At 37.8% G+C, this 25848-nt stretch overlaps 1 protein-coding gene across 1 annotated transcript in view; it reads right to left on the bottom strand.

Moving 5' to 3' along the window:
• Magi2 (membrane associated guanylate kinase, WW and PDZ domain containing 2) overlaps positions 1–25848 on the bottom strand; it is a 1359346-nt gene that overhangs the window by 181655 nt on the left and 1151843 nt on the right. The gene's annotated exons all lie outside the window — the stretch shown is intronic.

Genomic DNA, 25848 nt, shown 5'->3' with positions numbered 1-25848 from the left:
CTAGCATACAAAACAGAGTACTTTCTTCCTGTGTCATATCTTCCCTTTCAACAATTTTTTGTTAATGTGAATAGTAGGATACTTGATAAAATATCCAATTAAAATGAAATACTGAAGATGTGCCACATGCTATGTTTATCATCTTTTGGATGGAGATGTCCAAAATGGAAATAGTTGACTGCCAGGACCCATTGTAGAAAATAACTACAGAAATCTGGACACACAATTTCCTATGCTTAAACTTTGAACTTAGATATGGCAAAATACTAGTTGTGTCTCAGTGTAAGGTTGTCATGAACTGATGATTCATGTTTATAAAAATAGTGAAATTATATAATGTCTCTTGTTGCATGGCTCTTCTTTGAACCCAAAATTAAATTTAATGCTCTATAGACAGCCTTTTTTTCCCTGCCTAATACACTGTGTTCTTTGCTCTCCTTTTATCTGATGGAAAAAAAAAACTAATAAGTTATTTACTATAATTTAATTATGGGATATACATTCATGTCTTTTTTTGCAGAGTTAAAAGCAAAAATTAAAAAAATACATTTATCTCCTTGACTCATTCTGGGAAATGACAATGAAGGCAATTTGACCATAAGTTAAAACAATTTTCTACTGATCATCATTATTTTCCACAAAAATTGATTTGTTTCTCCATGGAATTTCCAGCAATCATTGTCTTTTTAAATTTTGTGATGTCATTGTATACATTTTCCCAATGTCAAAACATTCCACTAGTACCTTTGTGTTGCCACCCTTTTTCTAAGAATGTTGAGACAAATCTTGACTATTTGCTATTTTACCTTTGATAGGTGCTGAGAGTTTCTTAGACTTTGATACAAAGGGAATGAAAATAGTTCCACTGTTACAGAGCTCTTATCTCCACATGCAATGCTGTTTAAAAAGACTCTTCCTCCAATGGAAAATGTACAAATCACCTGTTAGTTCAGCCTGATGGTGCTAGAACTGCATAAGTAGGAGATTGACTAAGAACAGACAAGGAGAGAGGAGCATCTTTCATCTTCTACATAAAGCATTTTGGTTTTCCATTATTTTCAAACTGTTTCATGTATGCTGGCCTCACGTTACTGGCAGGACCCAGAGCTTCCTTCCAGATGCCATAATGGGAGATTCTGAGATAATAATAACATGGTCATCTCTGATGTGATGGTTGGTTGCCTGCTTTTAGTCATTGTCAAAGCTGCCCGCTGCACACTAATAGTGTAGAGAGTAAAATACAACTATCAGATTTTCTGAAAAATAAATAACTCATGAGCCCCTTTTTCTTTGATAAATTGTGAATCATGCTAAAATATGTAAATAATGATAAGTAGAAAAATCTACTTTGCATATATTCAATTTGATCTTGCTTAAGTTAGAAGGTTTTTGTTTTTGTTTTTTGTCAGTCATGGGGCTTGAACTCTGGGCCTGGGCACTGTCTCTGGGCTCTTCAGCTCAAGGCTAGTGCTCTATCACTTGAGCCACAGAGCCACTTCAAGTTAGAAGGTTTTCAAGTGATTAAACCTCAGTTTTCTGTTCAATTTTATTGGATGAGTTACAAAAATACTATTAATAGTAATAGATGTCAATGTCAAAATACTATATTTTTACATGTACTATCATGTGTGGGATAGATCCTCTAGGAAAACTAGTTTATTCCAATTAATATGTTTAAAAAGCCATCAAAGCCTAAGTCAAAACTTTCAATTCCTTTAAAAGATACACTGGATATTATACTGAGTTTATTTCTGTATTCATTTTGGTAGAGAAAGTTCACAGAAAACAAGACTTCCCCAATCTAGGAAGTCTTATGCATTTACTTATGTAGATACATATGCATACAACATGTGTTATATGATGAATCACTACACTGTGGATGTAAAGAATAGTTTCTATTGAGCATATTATTTAAAAATTGTTTTCTATATTTAGCTCTTACATCTTACTTCAGAGACCATCGGACAGGTACTACCCACTATTTTTAGGATAGGACATAGATAACTTTTTCTCAAGCCTCTCACAGCTAAGGTAGTTCTTGCTACAAAACTAAGTTCAAAGAAAAAGATCTGTATTTTCCCCTTCTAAAATAAGAGTAATTCATTTGTTTTAGTTTCTGGCTTCTGTTTTTCCTACTTCTATAAAAAGCCATGTTTTGGATTTCTACTGAGGGATTAAAAGTTCTTTATAATGGTTTATTTGATATTTTTCATATTGAATTTATTGACTTTTTAATCTTCTGCAATGTGTGTAAATGTGTATAGTCACTATACAATTATATATAAATTCAAAACTATTTAATCTTGAGTCTTGAGATAACAAAAAAGAAAAGAACCCGAAGTTATAAATGTGAGTAACATGTGAGTAAAGACATAAAAGAAAAAAGAGAGAGAACAGATGGGAAAATTTAGATGCATCTAATAAGGAAGTATAGGTGTATCAATATAAAAACACACTGCATTGGACTGCTAAGGCCTTCTCCTTTGAAAGGAGAAATGAAACTATACTATAATTGTAGCTCTACATCTAAAAGCACAGTGAGATGGGTTGAGAAATAGAACCACAGTGACTGAAAATGGCAGAGCACAGAAAATAACACTGACTTCACATTGAAATTTAAATTGAATTCCACCTGCTAACTAAATGCAATTCTGAATGAAATATAAGAATATGATTCCCAGATAAAATAAACTATGCACAGGTAACTCTGAATATCAGGTAAACAATAACTTCTAGTAGAAACATGGCTATTATATATCAAGAGCTATACATTACAGAGGATATGCTTATAAAACTATTAGTTGTCCTAAATTCAATTTGACTAGGAATTTTATCTGGTTACCTCAGATAGAAAAGATTAATGTATATCCTAAGTAACCATTTACAAGAATAGTAATATCTATTGTAGGTAGAAAATATTTAATATTTCCTTTACTGTCAGGAGTTTTGCTTTGGAGAAATCTCAGACCATTACATTTGTGCCATCATCTTCCATTTGATCATGTTGATCAGAGCCTGGACTGCGGACCAGACTCACTACATACCAACCAGGGCCATTCTAAAATTCTTCCATGCAGTTAACACCATGGCTCCCAGAGTGGTTCTTTTCAGAACTTCCTCTGATACATGATACCCCAAATGAAAGCCTATCAGCATATTTCCTAGTTCTGAAGTGAGAACCCCTTTATGCAGTGTGTGTGTGTGTGTGTGTGTGACAGAGAGAGAGAGAGAGAGAGAGAGAGAGAGAGAGAGAGAGAGAGAGAGAGAGAGAGAGAGAGAAAGAGAGAGAGAGAGAGAGAGAGAGAGAGAAAGAGAGAGAGAGAGAGAGAGAGAGAAAGAGAGAGAGAATTGAATATTATCTTCTCAGGGCAGCAAAATGGTAAACTTTCTTCAGATCACCTCAACTTCAGAAACAGGTCAAAATGCAAAATGAGAGCAAATTTATGCCATCAGCACATCATTGATTTGGAACAATGCCAAGCCAGCTTTTTTGTGTGTGACATTTTTCAGGAATTCCCCCGAACAGAAACTATTTTTTTAAACAAATTTCTACATTCCAGTGAATAAATGGAACTCATATTCTCAGAACATTAAATAACTTATCATTTAGTGAAACACCCGCTAGAACATAGATGATTCTGATGTTGAAGATTCTTGCTAGAACTTCATGTATTTTATAGGAGATGACATGGTTTACTACAAATGACAGAGATGCTGGGGAAGGAGTTTTTTAAATTCTCTTTCCCTTTAAGCAGAAGAAAAAGAAATAGGAGTTACTTTGAAATAAAGACCTGTTTGTTGCAGATGGGTTATTAAAAGCCCCGTGTCTTGCTTTGCTTAAAAAAGAAACATAATACCACGAATATAGTTAACATTACTCAACAGTACACTTTAAACAGATGGCTTAATGATGACTTAATGATGACTTGACTTGCAGTTTTCTGACTTCAAAATGACGTGAAAGTGGCATGTGTTGAGTGGAACTCATAATCTCATAATGTGAATTGTGACCTTTTCCCACACTAGTTATGTGACCCTTGGGATGCTGTGCGGTGGCCTCAAACCACAGATCTATCAGCTCCCAGTCAGCCACTCACTTATAAAGGAAACAGTCCATACTTCACGTACGTTATGTGGCTGATCTCTGATCTCCACTACCTTAGGAGCATCGTCTGCAACCACACACTCCGTGTATTAAGATGGTAAATTTTATGTTGTATTTTTCACATTAAAATATCTAATGAAATAAAAAAGAGAGCAGTAACAAGGTAGAGGGAAAGAATGAACATATCACATGTGTATGAATGAGGGAGAAGAAAGAAGGAAATGGAAGGAATTTTGCTCCAATCTGTGACACCCTCTAGGGAGGAGGAAGGCCACCTGGATACCCACATAGGCTCTTTCATCTTCCTCCGTTACAGGAGGTTCTGGAGGGATGTCCCATTTCCACTGGATTTCTGAAGACATTTCAGAGGTTCTCCTAACAGTGGAAATTGTTTCTTAAAAGGTTTCCCAAAGAGGGGGAAACAAAGCCTCTGGGTTCTTAGAAACTCTAGTTAGGGCTAAATAGGAAGAGAAAAATACAACTAATAATGTTAGTCCTTAATTTTCATTTTCTCTCTAGCCTGGGAAACAGACCAAAGCCTTCCATCAAAAAATTCTGCCTTTGGTAAATGGAAGATGGCAGGGTAATGAGCGAATTTCCATTAAACTGGTTCAATATTATTCACTTTCTTCTGGTTTTTGAGTGATTCATGTATTTATTATTAAAATTCATTAAATGGGTTAAGCCCTGCAGTTCCTTTAGATAATTTTGTTCAAGCGGTTTGAAGTAGGTAAAAGAGCAATTTCTCATAATAAAATTACCTGGGCTAAGAAATGACCTTTCTTTCCTCTGATAAGCATGGAAGGTTCAGTGTGGAAAGAAGATTTTATGTTGGCAAAATGCTACAAAAATAAATGTTATTATGGAATTCTACTCATCAGAAAGAATGTCATTGTACCATTCATAAGGAAATGGGAGACTTGGAAAGAATATAACAAGTGAAGTAAGCCAGACCCAGAGAAACACAGGTTGCATGGTTTTCCTCCTGTGGTAAATATACTGGGACTATAAATCTATAAGAAAACGTACTGGCTCGTCAAAGAAAAAAAAATATACACTGGGACATGATAAATTATACAATCTCTAGGCATTCACACAGAGTGAGACCAAAGGAGGATATTCTTAGGAGAGGATCAAAAAGGTGTAAATAGCTATGTGCATCTGATCATATAAAATAATCTGTACTGAAATGAACTCTAGGAAATGGAAACAAGAGGTTTTTCTTTTCCTTTGTTGCTGTTTTTTGCTTCATTTCCTTTTGTCTTGTTTTTTTTTTTCATTTATTTGTCTTTGGGAGGGCAAGGGGGCACGAAGGGTGAAAAGGTGAGACAAAGGGTGAACAAATGGAGCGGTGGTACTCACTAGGCTCTATGTTGAAAATGAACTATGCAACTTGTGGGTGCGGATAGGAGGGAAAAATTAGGAGAGAGTGAGGGAAGGGAGGACATTGTCCAAAAAGAAATGTACTCCTTATCTGACTTATGCAACTATAACTCCTCTGTACCTCAACTTTATGACATTAAAAAGCAAATGTTAAATTGTTTTTGAGGAGCATTTCCCCCTGCTTTATTCCTTATAATAAGAACAATCTGACCATTTCGTATATCCTCATTGAGTATCTAAAAAGCATAAGTGTGTAATGCTGTCTTTAGATAAACTCACTATAAAGGATGGACTCAAATAAAAGCATGCAAGATGAATAATACCAACAATAATAGAAGAAGAAAGGAATGGAATGGGCTGGAAGAGGAAGAATTGTGGTGTCCTGGAGGTTAAACCTAATGGCGAAGTGAGTCTTGCAAAACCTATCAACAAGCACAAAGGGCTTTTTATTTACCATCTGAGTAAGAGCAAGAGCAATAAAGATAGAAAAGTACTCTGGATTTATGGAACATTGTAAACAAAGCATGGCCAAGAAAATGTGGAAGGATTTTAATACTTACAGAGAGAAAAATTCAGTTCTGAGAGTTTTATTTAAAATGATAAATGCCACTAAAAAGCAAAAAAAAAAACAAAAAAAAGCACACCTAGAAATACCTTCAAATGATTATGTTCAGATAAGATGTCTGAAATTTGATGCCAACATTAAATGAATACTTATTGGATTGTGGGCACCTTGTAGACATTGTAAGCTCAATACAATAAAAATGAAATCTTTGCTATTTTTCTTCCCTAATCTTCTTTAGTGTTCCTTGATTTAGAAGATTTTTATCTGCTACTTCTGGATTTTCAAGATAGAAATCTGAAAGTAATTCCTAAAAATTTTCTCTCACTACTATATAACCAAATTCTGTCTTATTTCCAAATTCGATTTCCATTTTACTTCTTTCCACCATATGTGCACTGCACTATAATTCACACTATTATCTCTTAGTTGAGCTGATACAATGCTGAGTGTGATAATTTTTATGAATCTGATAGTATTTCAATGGAATACAATTTCACTTAGGATAGCACACAAAACCTAAAAGAACCTAAACAAATAAGCAACTACTTATTCCCCAAGCACCATGGGTTCTTTTTACTCACTAGAGTTACTTGGGTAAACCAGTTTTTTCTAACCATAGTATGTTTGTTTACTCTTCTAACAGCTACTTCTGACTTCTTTTTTTTTTTTTTTTTTGTCAGTTATTGGGCCTGATCTCTAGGCCTGAGCACTGTCCCTCAGCTCTTCAGCTCAAGGCTAGTGCTCTACCACTTGAGCCACAGCATCACTTCTGGCTTTTTCTTCTTATGTGGTGCTGAGCAATTGAACCCAGGGCCTCATGCATGCAAGGCAAGCACTTTACCACCTTCCCAGCCCTGACTTCTTTTTTTTAATGTTTTTTTTTATTGTAAAAATACTGGACAGAGTTACATGAGCAAGGTAATGAGTACATTTCCTATCAAGCATTGTTGCCTCCTCCTTTGTTTTTCCCCTACCATCCCCTCCCTCCCACCTCCACAACTGCACTCCTCCTCCTCCTAGCCCCCATCCCTGTCTAAGTTATAAAGTTCGCTTTTCAACATTGTGTCTTGTACATCTCATTGTTACAATGGGTCAACCTGTATTCCTATTTAAACAGTTTGTTTTATTCCTTCCCTCCCCAAATTAGACTGAGATCAAATACAGTGAAAGCAGGGGTTATACAGTGGGGGAGGAACATACAAAGCAACAAAAAAATCACATGGTATCTTATAAATACATTAGAAACAATAGCAAGAAAGAAAAAATCCCACTTGTGTCCCTATCTTGGGGTTCATTTCACTTAACATCATCTTATCTGGTATTATATACATAGCTTTTGACTTTTTCTGCTTGTCCCAGACATATACTAGTTATTGCAAATAAGGGAAACCATGGGACCTATGTTTCTTTGGGCCTGGCTTACTTTACTTAATATAATTTTTTTCCAAGTCTTTCCATTTCCTAACAAATGAGGTGATATCATTCTTTCTGATGGAGGCATAGAATTTATATATATATATATATATATATATATATATATATATATATATATATATATACTTCTGACTTCTTAATGGGTCACTTTTTCAGGGAAGATGTCCCTGGCCTTACATTTTTATCCCAGTTTCCTTATCATATATTTTCAGTATGTCCTGGATTTTTCCCTTATATGACAATTATTACAATTTTTAATTATGTTTATGAAAATATATTTACCCAATTACACTTTTTAAATTATGAATTTAATGTTTATTTCTCCCAAGAGTGTATACATCCCACTAGGGATGTAGTCTGTTTTCTCCTGCATTTGTAGCATTCAGCAAATAGCCCGGACACTGGATATTCCATCTGACACATTTGACTGAAAAATAAATGGAAGTAAAGGGTGAAGAGGGTAGGAGAGACAGAATCTGAAGATACTTGAGAGCTCAGATGGGGCATGGAGGGTGGAGAGGTGATAATAAAGAGAGATAAAATCTATGATGGCTGTGGCTTAGAACCTTAGATAGACAATGTTCTTCGCTGAGGTAAGGGATATTGAATGCATCCTTCTCTGAGTGAAGTCTGACAAGTTAGGGAACATGTTAAGTCGAGGCAAAATGCGTTTGAGGTGCTGTTTGGTATTAGGGTCTAAATATAGTTTGAATTCCATTAGGAAGGTTGAACTAAATTGAGCTTGGGTTTGGGTGCTGAAGTTCTATAGTAGCTGTGTCTGTTGTCTGGTGCTCAGTAGTGGTAAAAACCAAGGAGGAGGCAACAATGCTTGGTAAGAAATGTACTCATTATCTTGCTCATGTAACTGTAACCCCTCTGTACAGTATTTTCACAATAAAACACTTTTAAAAAAGAATTAGAAACATAATGGCTCAGATTACATTTAAAATGATGCATAACCATGAAATATGAAATCATCAAGTCCCAGGGTTTGTAGTAGAATGAAGTGTTTGAAAAATAATGGAGAGTTCAATAAAGAGACAGATCAGAAGTAGTAAATGGAAATACTCATTAACAAGTCTGGCTCTTCACGATATGTCAAGCAGGAGGGTCACTGGGATGCCCTGAGCAGGATCAGGCCAGGACAGAGGTAGATTTCAGTGGGTCTGGATGCAGGGGAGTTTAAGAAGGGGAAATGAAGAAGAAATCATGTCATAGCCTAGTTGAAGCTTTCTTTAGGTGGGATAGCAAGCTCACATTCAGATGAGAAGGAACCTGAACAGAGACAGAGCCAGAAGATACAAGAGGAAAGAGGAACCATACAAGTGATGAGAGAGAATGGGATCTAGAGCATGAGGAGGACTTAAGTCAATAGAGAGAGGAAGAGGCATCAAAGTCCTTTTCAGGGCACTGGTATAGATCTAACCACTGCCCATCTCTCTAGGGCAGAGGTGGGACTAGATATAAGAATTCACTCAAGGAGGCTGAAAGTAATAAAATAAGTGGGAGTTATAAAGATTTGACAGGGAAATAAATAATCTCTGAGGCAACATAGCAGTGAGGTTATACACACAGAAGATGGAGAAAAGCTGATTGGGCTCCAGTGTGTGTGTGTGTGTGTGTGTGTATGTTTTGTCTTCTGCTTTTTTTTTTTTTCAGTAAGTCTTTTCCAGTAATACACTCTTCCTCCTGATCTTCAAGACTAATAATTCCATAACTGCCTAAGTATAAATGGAATTAAGTAGCATAGTTTATTAGAAAGTAACCTTATCATTATTTCTCCTGTCTCTATACACATACATATATATGTATATATATATGTGTATATATATATAATTTATCTCTTTTTCTAAGGAAAAACACTAAGTTCTGGAATATGTAGTCAGGACTGGTGCTTATTTCTTTTTATGTCTACAACCAGCCAAAGTTTAAAATGAATGGCTTTCCTGATTAACATCACTTAGGAACTGCTAATTGAGATAAAGCACAAAAGTCCTCGCAGCATATATTTTTCTAGTAACCAAATCACATGACATAAGACATTAAGAATAAATTTGCATGGGTTATGGTGGGAATTCTTATCTTTATCCTAGGTTTTCTCTTTCTCATCTCTTTCATCTGTAGAACTTCCCAGGGAATAGGATGTCAGCCTATCCCAAGCAAGCCGCTGTGGAGCTTGAGGCAGGACTCAGATGGTTGAAGATAGAATTTGGTACGCTGAGAATATAAAGGGAGACAATAGGCAAAAACTTAGCTGTGGGGGGACAGGAAAACCTAAATATGCAATTACATTTATTTGGGAGGGGAAACAAGAGAATTTATATAATGTTGGGATGAGAAGGGCAATTTGTTTCAAGTCTCATGCCTCTCTGATTAGCTAGCTGCCTGGAGGGCTGGGTTGAGAAGGATTCTCAAACACAGTAGCCAATTATATCTTTAAAAAATGTTTATTATTATTATTATTATAAATGTGATGGACAGAGGGTCTACAGCTATATAAGTTAGGTAAAGAGTAAATTTCTTTTCTTTCTTCTTCTTCTTCTTTTTTTTTTTTTGTTAGTTGTGGGGCCTGGGTGCTGTCCCTGAGCTCTTCAGCTCAAGGCTAGCGCTCTACCACTTGAGCCACAGTACCACTTCCAGTTTTCTGAGTGGTTTATTGGAGATAAGAGTCTCATGGACTTTTCCTGCATGGGCTGGTTTTGAACTGTGATCCCCAGATCTCAGCTTCCTGAGTAGCTAGGATTATAGGCGTGAGCCACCGTCACCCAGCTGAGTATATTTCTTTTTAGACACTGTCATCCCTTCCTTCACTCTCTCTCTCAGTTTTTCCCTCTTGTTCCCACGAGTGGTGTACTTCATTGAAAATTGTATCTTTATCAATTAGCAATCCTACCCAAGGAAATGGAAATATAGAAAGCAAAGATGGCATGGAGTCCATATGTTTGTCATCCTTCTGTAAAGAGCCTTTTAAAAAATTTATACAAGCACTGAATGAACTTATTTCTAATAAAATATAATAAATTCTTCTTCAGATTTGACCTTTGGAAGTGCACAGCAGGTAGAGAATCTTGTTAATGGAATATACCTCCAAATATTAAGGTGATGAACAAGACTGGCCAGGACTTCAGAGATATAGCAGTTAAAATGGGCATTAGCTTTAACATGCTGGCTCACTTTTTTTTTTTTTTAAATAAACATGTTGATTTTCCCTACTGACACATGAAAAGTGAAATAGTTACAGTGTTGACTGGAAGTTTGAAGGTATTGAGGCAGGCAAGACATTTCAATTCCTGCTCCTAGCCTCAGTAGTAGTGTAAAGGCTGGTCCACAGCCCCAGTGTAATTCAGAATTTGTCCCAATGTTTCAGTGACAAAATATCACTGTTTACTCTAGCCCCTGATTTGAGCTGAGTACAATATAAAATTTGTTGCACTAATATCTTGTATCACTGCAATCCAAGTTGATTTCAAGTCTTTTGGCTATTATTTCCTAAATATTCCTTAACTCTCATATCTAGTGCTATCTCTCAGTCATCTGTCATCAAGTTCTGCCTGGCTCTTGGTGGCCAATCTACCTGCCACCTGCCACATACCCTCTTCCATCTGTTCCAAAATTTGATCATGGCCCTCTTGTACTTAAGACCTTGAAATTGGCTTCTCTATGCTGTAAGAACAAGTGAAAAATCCTTTACACATCTTAGTCTGTTGGAATCCATGTGTCAAACTGCACTTGACTTTTCTTGCTTTGTTTTCTCTCCTCCAGGATCAAGGACCATTTTTCCATCTCTAGAATCCTTTGAATTGCTCTCAGATTAAAAAGAAAACAGCACCTTATTGTATTACAGTTCTTGGTGTTAGAAGTCTTCAGCTCAATATGTTGATGAAGTTTGTTTCTTCAGAAGGCTGCAGGGGAGAATGCTACAGCCTCATTCCCGGTTTCTTGGTACGTTGGTGGTCATTGTTAGTGTCCCCTGGCTTATGCAGCATCACCCAGATCTCTGTTTTTATTTTCACAAGGCATTCTCCTTGTGAACATGTCTGCTGCCAAATGTAGCCTTTTGTGAGTAAGGATACTAATCGCATCAGATTAATATTGAGAATGACTTCTTATCTATTCATAGATACATCTATTATCTCTGGAGAGCCTGTTTTCCACATCAGATCACAGTGTGAGGTACTGGGGGTTTGAACTTCAATACATAAATTTGGTGTGAAGATGGAAACACAATTCAATGTTAAGTGTCTCCTTAAATCACCTCCCTGGGCCATTTGCATCTGTTATAATCAGAATTAAGGGAAGATTTTGTGTGATGGCTTTTTCTCTATCCCATGAATCTCAATGTTCCTTCATGGCAGGGATCTCATGTGTATTGTGTGTCACTGATTCTCCAACTCAGATTTTTGAATGAATAAAAGAAAATCAATACGTGTTTTTTAAAACCAACATTCACATTTTTATCTATCTGAGGAAAAAAATTTCACAACCAACAGTTTATCATTTAGACTGAAGTTTCTGTCCTGTTAGATATCCCCACATGAAATCTGTGGGAAGGAGGCACCAAGGCCACTTCCACATATCTGACAAAAGAAACAAGTTGCTAAGCCATGCACATTGGAAGTAGCAGAGCCAGAACACAGTAGCAGAACCTGTGACTCCAAATCTGTAATTCTTGCTCCACAGCACTCTGCCAAATGAGATGACAGGTTATTATGCAATTAGCAGACTAGTTAATTTGCTATGATCTTGCCCTCAAACCTTCTAGATCAGAACCCAAGACTTAAAATATCTGTTTGGGTATTGCCCGTTGGTTTTACATCCAATGGAGTAGAATAGGCCAGCAGCAGTGACCACTGAGTGGCTTGATGGAGGAAATGACTGGGCAGATCCTGTGCTATCATGTATTTTCTTTGAGACATCTCTAGGAGCATCATTCCAATGTGCTGTTTTACTTAGGAAAGAAAGCTAACACTTCATCAGAGACTGGGAAAAAATCCCCCATGGGCTGAGCTAGGATGAGAATGCAAGACAGAGCTGCATGGGGCCAGAGCAGCTAGATATGCTTGAGCAAAGAACAAAGGCCTCAATAATACTGAAAATTTCCAGAATGTCATTTTATCATTCAATTTCAAAATGAAGGAAAGCCTTCAGGGCTGTCAGCCATATGTCAACCTTCAGGGCTATCAGCCATATGTCACAGTCAGGCCCTGATAAACATAATGAAAGTTCACAGTATGTTGGAGCCTCTGGAGAGCTCCTGGCCACCCTATGCCTCTGTTTTTGATACACATAAGAGTGTGGGGCTGGGAAGGTGGCTCAGTGGTAGAGCGCTTGCCTTGCACGCATGAGGCCCTGGGTTCGATTCCTCAGCACCACATAAGCAGAAAAAGCCAGAAGCCTAGCCTTAGCTGAAGAGCTGAGGGACAGCGCCCAGGCCCAGAATTCAGCCTAACAACAACAACAACAAAAGAGTATGGGCTGCAGAATCCTCAGAGCTGACAACTTAACCAACTTAGGTGTACTTGAGTATCAGAAGTGTCATTCAGAGAAGGGGAAAAAACAGCACCTAAACCCACTGGCTGACTTGTAGGCTGAAGAATGTCAGACTTTGGTTTTATTTTTCTTAAGAAAGGGCCACATGTAGCATTTGATAGAACTCGCTTTGTTGATAAAAATAACATTGAGTGATTTTCCTCCTACCCCCAAACATTGTACAGTGGAATATAATTAAGTTTTAGCTTATGTCTGAAAAAATTCTCATTATCTTTAAGTAACTTATAAAAAAAAAAGCACCTACGATCCATTCATCTACTGAGGGGCATCTGAAGAAAATGTGGTATATACATGCAATGGATTTGTATTCCTCCAAAGAAAGAATGACATCACCTAATTTGTTAGGAAATGGAAAGACTTGGAAAAAATCATATTAAGTGAAGTAAGCCAGGCCTAAAGAACCATAGTTCCCATGGTCTCCCTTTTTTGCAATAACTAGTATATGTCTAGGATAAGCAGAAAAGGTCAAAACCTATGTACATATGACCATGTAAGATGATGCTAAGTGAAATGAATTTTAAGTTAGGGTCACAAGAAGTTTTATCTTTGTTTGCTGTTGTTTTTAATGTACTTTTATTTATTTTTTATTAATAAGTTTTTTAAATTGTGAAAATACCGTACAGAGAGGTTACAATTACATGAGCAAGGTTTTAATGTACTTTTAATGTACTATGTGATTTTTTTGTTTCTTTTGTATGTTTTTCCCCCATGGTATAACCTTGTTTGCACTGTATTTGATTCTGCTGCCCTGAATCTTGTATATACATTTTTCTAATTTGGGGAGGGGAAGGGAAATAACAAAAAGCTGAACTAAGGATTCAGGTTGACCTACTGTAACAATGAGATGTACAAGACACTATGTTGAAAACAAACTTTGTAACTTCGGGGCGGGGGTGGAAGGAGGGAGTTGGGGAGGTGGGGAGGGAAAGGATGGTAGGGGAAAAACAAATAAGGGGGTAACCATGCTTGATAAGAAATGTACTCATTATCTTACTCATGTAATTGTAATCCCTCTGTACAGTATCTGTACAATAAAAATATATAAAAAAGCACCTATGAATAATGGAAGGTTTCACATTTCCAGAAACATCACTGATATTTAAAGGTGCGTAGGATTTCAACTATGAGGGCCCTTCTATCACCTGCACAGGACCAACAGGGTGTCTCCTTCCATCAATAAGACACAGCCGCAGACTAGATGCGGTTTGCTTTTCTGAAGCTCTGTTGTTGCTCTGGGCTCATTCTCACCTGGAATTGCATGGATCTAGTTTCTGTTTTTGTTTTGTTTTGTTTTGCCAAGTGCCATTAACAAGTTAAGAACCATGCTGTACAGCCAGAGCCAGCAGATTCTAGGCTCACAGGCTCCTCTCTGCAGCTGGTACCCTGCCGTAGCCTGAACCTGTGCTTCATCACAGCGACATTTTGTGCCTCCTCCGTCCTCATCTACCTCCCACATGAAGGGGAACCAGAACATTATCTCCCTTCTGTTATGGATGAAGGTCATACTGTGTTTCTAGCTGCTGCTCCTGCTGACTGGGCTGCTCTGACTAATGATGACTAATGTTCTACAGAGGCGCGTGGAGACGCTCTGCCGCTACCCTTTTAATGAGCTGAGGGTTCACGTCCAAGTCCCTATTTTCTCACTTTGCCCTTATTCCCCTGGGGTCCTCTTCACTCTTGTGGGTTCAGTTCCTGTCTGCGATGAGTATAATTTGTAGTGTTGTCTTTCTAATCGTGACCTCTACTACTCACTTAGATGCCGCAGCCCCAAGTGTCCCTCGCTTCTCACTCACCCAACCATTAACTTATTCATCATTAAATGAATATTTATTACACGGCTCCTGCAGGTCAAGCATGGTCTATCTGTAGAGCTTTATTAGGACAAAGTTAATACATTATTTGTTGGATTTGCTGCACCTGTCCTCATTCCCTTCCTTCTCTAATGGATGCATACTATCTGGATGAACTATATTGATCCTGAGGATTTTCCTTCTAGTTGTAATCTTAGCTACTCAGGAGGCTGAGCTATGAGGATCAAGATACAAAGCCAGCCTAGGCAGGTAAATCTGTGAGATTCTTATTTCCAGGTGACCATCAAAAAGCCAGAAGTGGAACTTTGGCTCAGTGGTAAGGCACCAGCCTAGAGTGGAAAAGCAAAGGGTTAGTGCCCAGGTCCTAAGTTCAAGTCCTGGTACACACACACACACACAGACACAGACACACACACACACAGACACACACACACACACAGACACACACACACACACACACACAGACACACACACACACCACAGAGAAATATTCCTATCTTTCTAAGTCATCCCCATTCTTTTCCTGAGGTCAAATCCAAATGCATTGGCTACATCTACATTGACTGCTCTATAGATGCCACAAAGTCATGTCTGATAACGAATGTACTCTCTAAAATCTATTTCATCTTCATTTATTCCTTTATTTACAAAGGGCTTTAGCAACCCTGGTCTTCCAGCTGAGCTACCTGGAGTTCACCTTAAATCTGTCCTCTACCCACCTGCACATTTTATCAGCTTGATAGATTTTTTCCCCCTCTGATATTTTCTATAAGAACTCTGTTCTCCAACCTTCTTCCTGCTGATTGATTCAGAACCCCCAAACTTCTTGCCTATGCTACTGTAAATGCTTTCACTAGCAGCTCCTTACTTTCTTTCTTTCTGTGGCTGCTAGGGAAATCTTGACTTTCACTACAAAAACTATCCTCAAGACACTCCTCTTTTCCACCAATGACTCCCTTGGGTTTACATTCCCAAGATAGGTCTGATAATCCCATTAATTTTCCCTCCTCATCTATTCTGGTCTCTTCACATCTTTTTCCATCAGGATGATGGCTCCCTACATGGCCTGTCTTTAGCCCTCCTCCACATGTTATCCACTTTCCCCCTTGATGCAGGAAGCACCCGTATGCCCAGACAATTCATTCTCACCAGGTGAAACCCATCAAAGGGTTTCATACTCTCAAATTAGGTTGTGAGGGCTCAGAACTGTTTAGGCAGCTATGCAAAATTGTCTAGACTGAAAGAGACTTAGCATGATGCAGTGAGAATCATACAATGGTCAAAATCATGACTGGAAGGTGAAATAACAATATTGTACAGATGGATTTGCCCTGTTTTATGTGATGGGGGGGGGGAGAGGGAGAGGAGTTGGCAGAGAGATGGGAGGATCACGTCTTGAGGCCAGGTCAGATAAAAAAGATAGAGAGACCTAGCTCAAAAGATAAGCTGGGTGAGCACATCTATAATCCTATCTAGGTGAGAGATTGAGATAAGAAGGGCTGAGTCTGGAGGCTGGCCTCAGGGGGGAAAATGTGACACTATATCCAAAAAGAAGAGAAGAAATAAGACCTTGAGTATAAGTAAGTAGGTAAGTAAGCAAATGAAACCATAAAATGAAATAAAGAATATATTACAAAAGATTTAAAGGGAACATTAAAGCCAAGGTCAATTTGATTAAAAAAATGGAGATTTCAGGAAATTCACAGTGTTAATATTATTCATGTTCTTTCAGAAGATGTGTACAATAGAATATGATTATAAATGACAACAGATATAAATTTAATTATATATATATATATATGTATATGTATATACACACATACTTTTTGTGCCAGTCCTGGGGCTTTTATACTCAGGCTACTGCTCTACTTTTTGGTGATTAATTGGAGGTAAGAGTCACACAGTCTTTCCTGCCCAGGCAGGAGCAGGAAAGGATTACAGGTGTGAGCAACCGACACCCAGTAGTAATTTAAAATATGACATAAGCATAGCATAGTTCTTTCAAAAGTCCTGGCCCATGTTTGGTATATGTATTCTCTGTCCTCTGACATTAGTGTATTTACCTGAAACCTGCCCAAATTCTGGACCTTCTAAGTCAAATATACCACGTTTTCAGGGATGGGAAAAAAGAGAAGTTTATTTTCTTTTCTCCTTAGTAGCTGTTGCACTCATGTACACAATCTATCAGTAAGTTTTCTATCATGCTAGCTTCAGTAGCTTTATGGAAAGAATAAAGTGAAACAAGGTGAAATGGAAAGCTACAAATAAGTCACATTTCTTGAGTTCTTTCTCTATTGAGCATTTTATGCTATGCTATTTGATCTTTACAAACATCCCAAGAGGTAGATTCTTTTGCTACTTCACAAATGAAGTGACTGAAGATTTAGAGAGATGAAAGTTACTTGCCCTCAGTCACATACTGGTGGCAAAGCTGGAATTTTAAACCTAATTTTAACCCAATATGCCTTATGTCCCCTGGTGGCTTTTTGAGACAGGATCTCACTATGTAAACTTGGCTGGCCTTGAACTCATGATCCTCACTGAGTCTCTTGAGTGCTAGGATTAAAGTCCTTCACTACCATGTCTGGCTGAACACTCTTAACTACTGTTTCTTTTATTGCCTGAAACACAGTATTGTTCAACGTGGCCAAGGTGACATTCTGCCTGTCGCATCTGTGATTGCCACAGGAAACCCACAGTGATGTGATATGAGTGAGCCTTAGCTTTGCTGCTGGTGTTTCTTAATCTGTGGGCTTCATTCTGCTGCAGGATACTTTATGAGCAACAGAGAAATGGAAGAAAGGAGAGTTTCCTTAGATGAAATCCCCCAAGTATAGCTACTCCTTATGTTGTAAGAAAACCCAAATAACACAGAATGAAATGTGTTTTCAATTAAGAAGCAAACATCAAACTAAACCCAAAAAACTTACTCAGAGCTAAAGGAAATAGGAGAAATAGAAGACAAGTCTACCTCAGTGGAACAGAGTTCAAGGAAAATACTTGAAAACCAGACAACAGTCAGCCTTTCTGTGGAAGAAGGGACCCTTTCTGCTTCCTTCTCTGGCAGCTACACAGCAATTCATGGATCTAGAGGTGTTATACGGAGGGGGCTCATCTGAGTATCTTTTAAATCTCTTTGCATTTGTGGGTATTTTTCCCCCATTACGCTGTTCTTTTAAGGGAGATCAGAAAGACTCCATGTTTCCTACTCTGTTTATTTTGTTTCTTTTATTTTCTTAAAATGGTTTTCCATTTTCAAGAGCTTTATGCATTTAAAAACATGCCCTCTCAAATCTGACCTGTAAGTTTGAAGAACCATCAAGTCTCATGTTTTATGTTGTTTTGTTTTTGTTTTTAGTTAGGTCTGAGATTTCTGGAACTAGAGACTGTCTTCTAAAAGCACTTCTAAAGAAGAAAGTCATAGTCTTTCCATTTCCTTGATGTATATATACCACATTTTCTTGAACCATTGATCTCAGAAAAAAAAATATTAAGTGAAGGAAGCCACAGCCAAGGAAACATAGGTTACGTGGTTTCCCTCATTTGTGGTAACTAGAATGTGCCTACAAATCTACCAGTAAACACTCTGGATGGTAAAAGAAAAAAATACATTGGGACATGATAAATTATACATTCACACAGAGTGAGACCAAAGGAGGCTATTCTTAGGAGACAATAGCTATGTGCATCTGACCACATGAAATGATATTTATTGAAATGAACTCCAGGAGGTGGAAGTGAGTTTTTTGTTGTTGCCATTTTTGTTTTCATTTCCTTTTGTCTTTTATCATTCACTTATCTGTCTTTGGGAGGGTAAGGGACACACAGAAATACAGGAACAAAAGGTGAGCAAATACAGCAATGGTACTCACTAGATACTTTTTTGAAAATGAACAATACAAATTGTGGGTGGGGACAAGAAGGAAAAACTGGGAGAGAGTGAGGGAAGCGGGGCATTGTTTTGGGGTCTGGTCGTGGGGCCTGAACTCTGGGCCTGGGTGCTGTCCCAGCTGTGGGTGCTGCTACAGCTCCACTTCCGGCTTTTATCATTTTTGCTTATGTGGTACTGAGGAATCGAACCCAGGGCCTCATGCATGCAAGGCAAGCGCTCTACCACTGAGCCACCTTCCCAGCCCCAAGGGGGGGTAGGCATTGTTAAAAGAGAAATGTACTCTTTATCTGACTTACATAACTGTAACTCCTGTGTATACCACCTTTACAATAAAAATAAATTAAAAAATAAAATTTAAAAATACCACTAACTCCAAAAAAGAAGAAATTCACAAATAATAATAGTAATCCAATGCAGAGGAGAGGGTAACTTCTTCAAAACTTCTGAGACTTTAAAAAAAGTCAAGCTATGAATAAGCCTGTGAAATAATCCATAATTATCATTTAAAATGTTATGAACTAATGAGAAGATTTACTTCACCAAAACAATTTAATGTGAATGCTACTAGTTTCTTTTATAATTTTTGATATTTTATGTTTCCCTTTATTTTTTTCTATTATAATGAAAATGGGGAGATTTATGGCTCCCAAAGCAATAGAAACTCAGAATAGAATTGTGCCTTTCTGAGTCTCAAACTGTAAAGGGACTAGGTGACTACAAAATAATGCCACTCCATTCATCATTAGTATTAAGGCTATTCTTATGAAGCTACTGCTTTTTTCTAGGCACTAGGATACTTTTCAAATAAAATTGCTCCCACATCTTTTACACTTATGACTCAGTACAAAATTCATTTGCAGAAGCAATTGGTCTAAACATTTATCTTCCCTTGGACTAAAATCATGTAAAGTCCCTGACTACCTGCATCAAAGGAAGGCATTATGGTAACAGTTCTTCATTCTCACTTACTGCAGAGGACACCAATTTTTATTTGCATATTTAGAAGAATTTGTTCGGTTTGCATATTGTATATTTGGATTGATCTGTTTCATCTGGTGGTGGGGATACAGGAGTAATGAACAGTTTAGAGTTTGTGCAGAAACAAAATAAAATATTATCCTTTCTTTGGAAGAGTTGAAAAAACAAAGGTTTTACCAATGAATGAATGACTTCTAAGGTGAATTAGTAGGTTGAGTAGGCTTGATAGAGATGTGTACTCATTTTCTTCATAATCATTTATATTTTAGACCGAGTCCTAAATACTTCGCTAAACACGTAACTTTACTTTGTGTTATCTTAGTTTTTTCATTGCTGAGAATCCAATCCATAGACTAATATGTGCTCGCCAATCAATAACACAGTTTTCCCATTGTGCTATATTTCAAGAGTCTCAATTCCTAAAAAGAAAAAGCCTCATTCTAAGTTTTCATTCAAAGCAGGGCATTAGTGGCTCATACCTGTAACCCTAACTACTCAGGAGACTGAGATCTGAGGAACTCAATTGTAAGTCAGCCTGAGTAGAAAAGTCCATTAAGCTTTCACCATTAATTAACCACCAAAAAGCCAGAAGAGATGTGGCTCAAGTGGTAGAGCTCCAGTCTTGAGCAAAAAAGCTCAAGATCAGCACTCAGGCCCTGAGTTCAAGCCTCAGGACCAATACCAACCAACCAACCAACCAAGGAACAACAACAACAAAAATCCCTCAAATTTTTGTTCCACCATATGGACAAGGTTGCCTTTTAGCCTATCATTAGCAGCACTACATCTCTATCCTCATCAAAGGAACCAATCATGATGACTGTTTAGTGATATCCTACAGTCTTTGTATTCTTGCTGCAATTCTTTGAGTTTCATACTTTCCTTATTCCGTTCCAAGTCTAGCTGGATTGCAGTTAAACTTATGATTGTGAATAAAAGCTAAAGACAACACAATAAGCTCATGTAAATATGTGTGTGTGCTTATTCCTTATAGGCTTATAAACACAGCCTCAACTAAAATATGGCAAACTAAATTTCACTGGATGTTTGCTCACGGCTATGGAGGCACAGAACTGAATCTGCTATAAATCAGGTGTAAATGCCAATAATTATAGGGCTTGCAAATGAATAATTAAGTGCAGTCTTAAGGTCAGACTTGAGTTTGATTATAGATATTTTGAGGGACATTATATTAAAAAGATACTCTCTAAGAGAATTTTAGAGCAAAAAAAATCTAAGGATTCCATCCCTCTGTGAAACTTTGTTGCTTTTATTCTTTTCTTATATAGTTAGTATAAAAAGGAGCTGTGAAAGTATAACTCCCTGAATATTCATTTAAAAATAAAAATAGACTACTTAGATATTTTTCCCTTTTTCAGAATCTGGTTCCACATTGTTGTCAGAGTTTATAGAGTTTATCATGTGTTGATGAAACAAGGACATTGTTTGTTGCTTCCCATAAGGATTTGTCTTCACTCTTGCTGGACACTCAAGGACGTATGGGATTTGACCCAACTTCGTCTCTGATGGCTTCTATATGTGAGCCTTTGGTGAAGGTCTGAGGCCTTCTCCTCCCCAAGCCCTTCAATTTTACAAAGCTACTCAATGTGGAAAGTCTACCTTTTCAATGAAATGATGTGTTTTATGTTCCTGTTTATGTTGTGAGTAAAGCCTGGGTAATTCTTCCTCCATCTCCAACCTGTCAGCCTTGACCTCCTCCCACCAAACACATCTGTCTCCTAGAGAAGGTGGACACCCCCCACCCCGCCCCTGCCCAGAGAACCAACATTTTACTCAGATATTTCTCAAAACCTTAAAGAAGAAGCAAGATTAGTCATTGTAAAAACCGAGATCACAGACTAGGAACGTTTTATTTCTGGACATACCCCTGAGAGTAAATATTTTAGGCTGCTTGGTCTTTGTTACAGTTACAGGTTCTATCATCCTAGCATGACAGAAACACAGAGACTACTAAAATGACTCACTGTCACTGTGTGCCGATAAACTTGTGTGGATATCAAAATTTGAATTTCATTTAATTTTTCATGTTGCAAAATAGCATTCTTCTTTTGATATTTTAAAATGTAAAAACTACCCTTTCCTCAAGTCAGGCAAAACAAAACAATAAAACCAAGATGAAGAAAGTAAAAGGGGGACTAGGGAGGTAGAAGTGGCAGGAATTAAGGGAAGAGGAAGAGGGAGAAAAAAAAAGTAAAAGTGGGGGTGAATTTATCAAATTACATTATATGCATTTATAGAAACATTGCAATGAAACCCCCTTATATCACAGTAAAAAGAAGTGCAATTTAATATATACCAATAAAACATTAAGGAAAGAAGCCAAAGCTTCCTTGGACTGAATCTGGCTGGTGAATCATGGTTTATCAATCCCCTACCTCCCATCATTGTTTCCAAACAATTTGCATGAGGCAATACCTTAAAAAAAACTTGGGGTCAAGAATTTAGAGAAAATGTAAATCCTGGATCTAGGGAAGTAGACTTTCTGAAGACACTACCAATGAATAGCAATGGCTCATCAAGTGTAGGGTGAACTCTGTTGCTCTAGTCTTTCGAGTTAGTGTTTGGGAACCAGTGAGCATTGTCCTAGCGAGAAGGAACAATGACAGAAAAGTTTCCCTAGGACACTTTTTATATGCCACACAGCCTAAAAGGGGAGAGATCTGTAGCAAAAATGTGACTCTAAATCACCATGGTGGGATTTCTATGGATGCAAAGTGTAAAACTCAGGATTTCTGAGTGACTGCATTTAAAACACCTTTTATTTAGGATATCAGAATATGTGTTAAACCTTTTTATAATCTTAGAATTGAAAAGAGATTGTTTTCATAGAGAAGGAAAGAAACCAGGCACCTTATTAAGTATAACATGTAGAAGACCAAAATGCAAATAAGTACTAACCTTTATGCTTCTGCCCAATATGAAAATCCCTGCAGCTGAGCCTTTGTTATCTATCCACAGATAATTCAGCAGAAAGGATTTCGTTCATTATGGGCTACACAGTTCTGAAGGACAGTTATAATACCTTTCTTGTATGTTCTCCTATGCACAATAAAATGGATTATATATAAAGCATCAACTTTCAAGAAGGAGAAGGACCCTCTGGAATGCTGTGCCCACAGGGACATTTTGGATAATGTAAATCAACTGAGGCTGGAAGATGACTATACCTGAATAGAACAGTAGTTTATGACCTACAGAAAGGAGTAGGGGAGGAAATTGGGATAGCTTGAAAGCTCCTCTATCTGGGGCTCTGCTATAACTGTGAACCTAGTCAATATTATTGAGCATCCTCATTGCATTGAGTACCATGCCAAGAGCTCTATATGGGTTTTCTTGTTTGGTCCTCACAACAAGAATGGGAATAGCTGTTTTACAGCTAAGAACACTTGAGGCTTGGCTAGCTGAAGGAATGTGTCAAAGATCTCATAGGTCAGGGAAGGACTGAGCTGTGCTCCCAAGAATTCTACTGGATTACCTGCCTCCCCACCCATACTATGCCAATGGAATACAAGCACACTGGGCTAGGTTTTCTTTCATTCTAACTGAAGAAGAAACAAATGACTGGGTTCTGAATAGACTCTGGACAAGTGGGCTGAATTTCATGTCAAAAAAAGAAAAAAAAAAGCCAATGCTTTGCTATGGCATTGTGCTAGGTCCAGCCAGGACACTGAGGTCTGCCAAGAAAGAGCTGTGATGTTTTTGCATTGTCAGTGATGCTGGTTTGGAAAACTGTGCGCCAGTTCATAATGACAGAAAGGGCTCTAGACATAAACTTATTTTAGAATGACCTCCAGCTGAGCAGAGGATCATAAATATCAGCGACCATGACTTTATTACAGAGAGCACCTGGATGCTGCCAGAAGTGGCTAAAGATGGCTGGTGAAATCTGAGATACCAGACACACCCAGATTTAGAGAATACCTAAACATTCTTGGCCAAGAATCCAGCCATAGCTAATGAGCAGGTATAAGAAAAAAACATACTCAGAACATGCCCTTGTTTAATATGCCCAAATTAACTGCGAGTGAACTGCATATATTTGAATCAACACATTCTCTTTTTTTTTGTCCTTATTAATTTCTCAAGTTAAAGAACGCCTTCAAGTATAGCTCAGGGGAATAGCAGTGGAACTAATTAGACCAAACATTGTGTGTCTCATCATGCTTGATGAGCTAGAGAAGATGAGCTCTCCCAAACACTCAAGAGCACAATTTGAATTACATTAAAGCACTTCCCGACATTCTGGAAGTACAGTACAATGCTACTCTTACAATAGGTCAATAAGAATGGATAATTTGAGCTGTGTGTGGTACGTAGTTCTTTTAATAACATAACATAGTTTCAAAAGGCATGAACCATAAGCATAGTTTCTGGTCACATTTTTAGGAACATGGTTTCATTTCTTTGTTAGAATCACACTGCTTATATATTTTAGAAAAGGTACACATAAGTTTAAAAAATCTTGTGTGAATTTTTTCAGTGAAGATGTAGTTGTTATTATAAGCAGGTTTTTATGTTATGGGTATGAAGTAAAGTTTCTATTTTCCAACCATCAGCCTGATATTTTATTATAATCAATTGTTTCTCAAGCGTGTGAAGGAGTAAATTTGCATTCTAGGTTCTCAGGCAAGAATATAAAGAGGGACTGCTTATTCATTGAGACTGCCATGGGACAGATTGGATAATTCATACTTCTGAGGCCAAAAGGGATTGCGTGAGAGGCCTCTGTTTCCTTATTCTGATGTAGGCATCTCTTGGTTTTGGTTTAAACCCTGGAAGCATGCCTTTCATTCCTTGTGACTGGCTCCCTACAAGTTTACTAGTTCAGCATTTTCTCTATGTCTTCTCTGCACTGTTCTCAAAGTGTTAATATACATGGCTGAATGTTAGCCCATGAGTGAAACCATTAGATACTCAGTTTGGACCATATATACATACATAACATACACACACATACATATACATACATACATATACATATATATACACACATATACATACATACATATATACATACATACATTAAGAAAGAAAGAAAGAAAGAAAAAAAGAAAGGAAGAAAGAAAGAAAGAAAGCCATCTAAGAGGATTCCAACTCATCATCTACATGTGGGATGTGGGCAGGGGCAGGGCAGGGCAAGAAATATTTTGTACATGACAAATTCTTTATGTTATTTTTAAAACAGTGTGCCTGTGTTGCTTTGAGTTGTTTTTTTTTTTTTTGAGAAAAAGGTATGTAACTGTACATTTCCAAGCATCATTGTCAGTATGCCTCCGGCACGGTAATCACATGTTTTTTGTTGTTGTTGTTGGTCGTGGGGCTTGAACTCTGGGCCTGGGCGCTGTCCCTGTGCTCTTTAGCTCAAGGCAAGTGCTCTACTGCTTGAGCCACAGTGCCACTTCTGGTTTTCTAGTGGTTTTATTGGAGATAAGAGTCTCATGGACTTTCCTGCTCGGGCTGACTTTGAACCATGATCCTCAGATCACAACCTCCTGAGTATCTAGGATTACAGGTGTGAGCCACTGGCACCCGGCTGCATGTTTTTGTTTTTTTTGGGGGGGGGGTCCAGTCATGGGGCCTGTACTCTGGGCTTGGGTGCTGTCCCTCAGCTCTTCAGCTCAAGGCTAGCGCTCTACCACTTGAGCTACAGCACCACTTCTGGCTTTTTTCTTTTGCTTATGTGGTGCTGAGGAATCAAACCCACGGCCTCAGGCATGCAAGGCAAGCGCTCTACCACTGAGCCACCTCCCCACCGAATTTTATGTTTTTTTGAAACAAAGTTTACTAAATGATTCTGACAGTGAGTCATTAACTTTTGATTTTTCAAGACCAGCAAAATGGCTCTTCACAAATGCCATTGGCCAAAGAGTGCTAAATATGTCATCCTTCAGGGCACCTTACTGTCATCCTATTAATAAAATGGGTAGTTTCTCTTTAAGTCTTTAGCCCACTTATTTATTGGACAGTTGTTTCTTTGAGGATTTGTTGTTGGGGGATTTAATTTTTTGAGTTCCATGTATATTTTAGATATTAGACCCTTGTCCGTTGTATGGCTAGTGAAGATCTTCTCCCAATCTGTAGGCTTTCTATTGATCTTTCTAGCTATGTC

This window comes from Dipodomys spectabilis, unplaced genomic scaffold, assembly GCF_019054845.1.
Source record: "Dipodomys spectabilis isolate Male_0828 unplaced genomic scaffold, ASM1905484v1 ptg000089l, whole genome shotgun sequence".
Lineage (NCBI taxonomy): Eukaryota > Metazoa > Chordata > Mammalia > Rodentia > Heteromyidae > Dipodomys > Dipodomys spectabilis.
The sequence above is the reverse complement of the archived record's forward strand: the minus strand, read 5'-3'. Positions and strand labels throughout refer to the sequence as shown.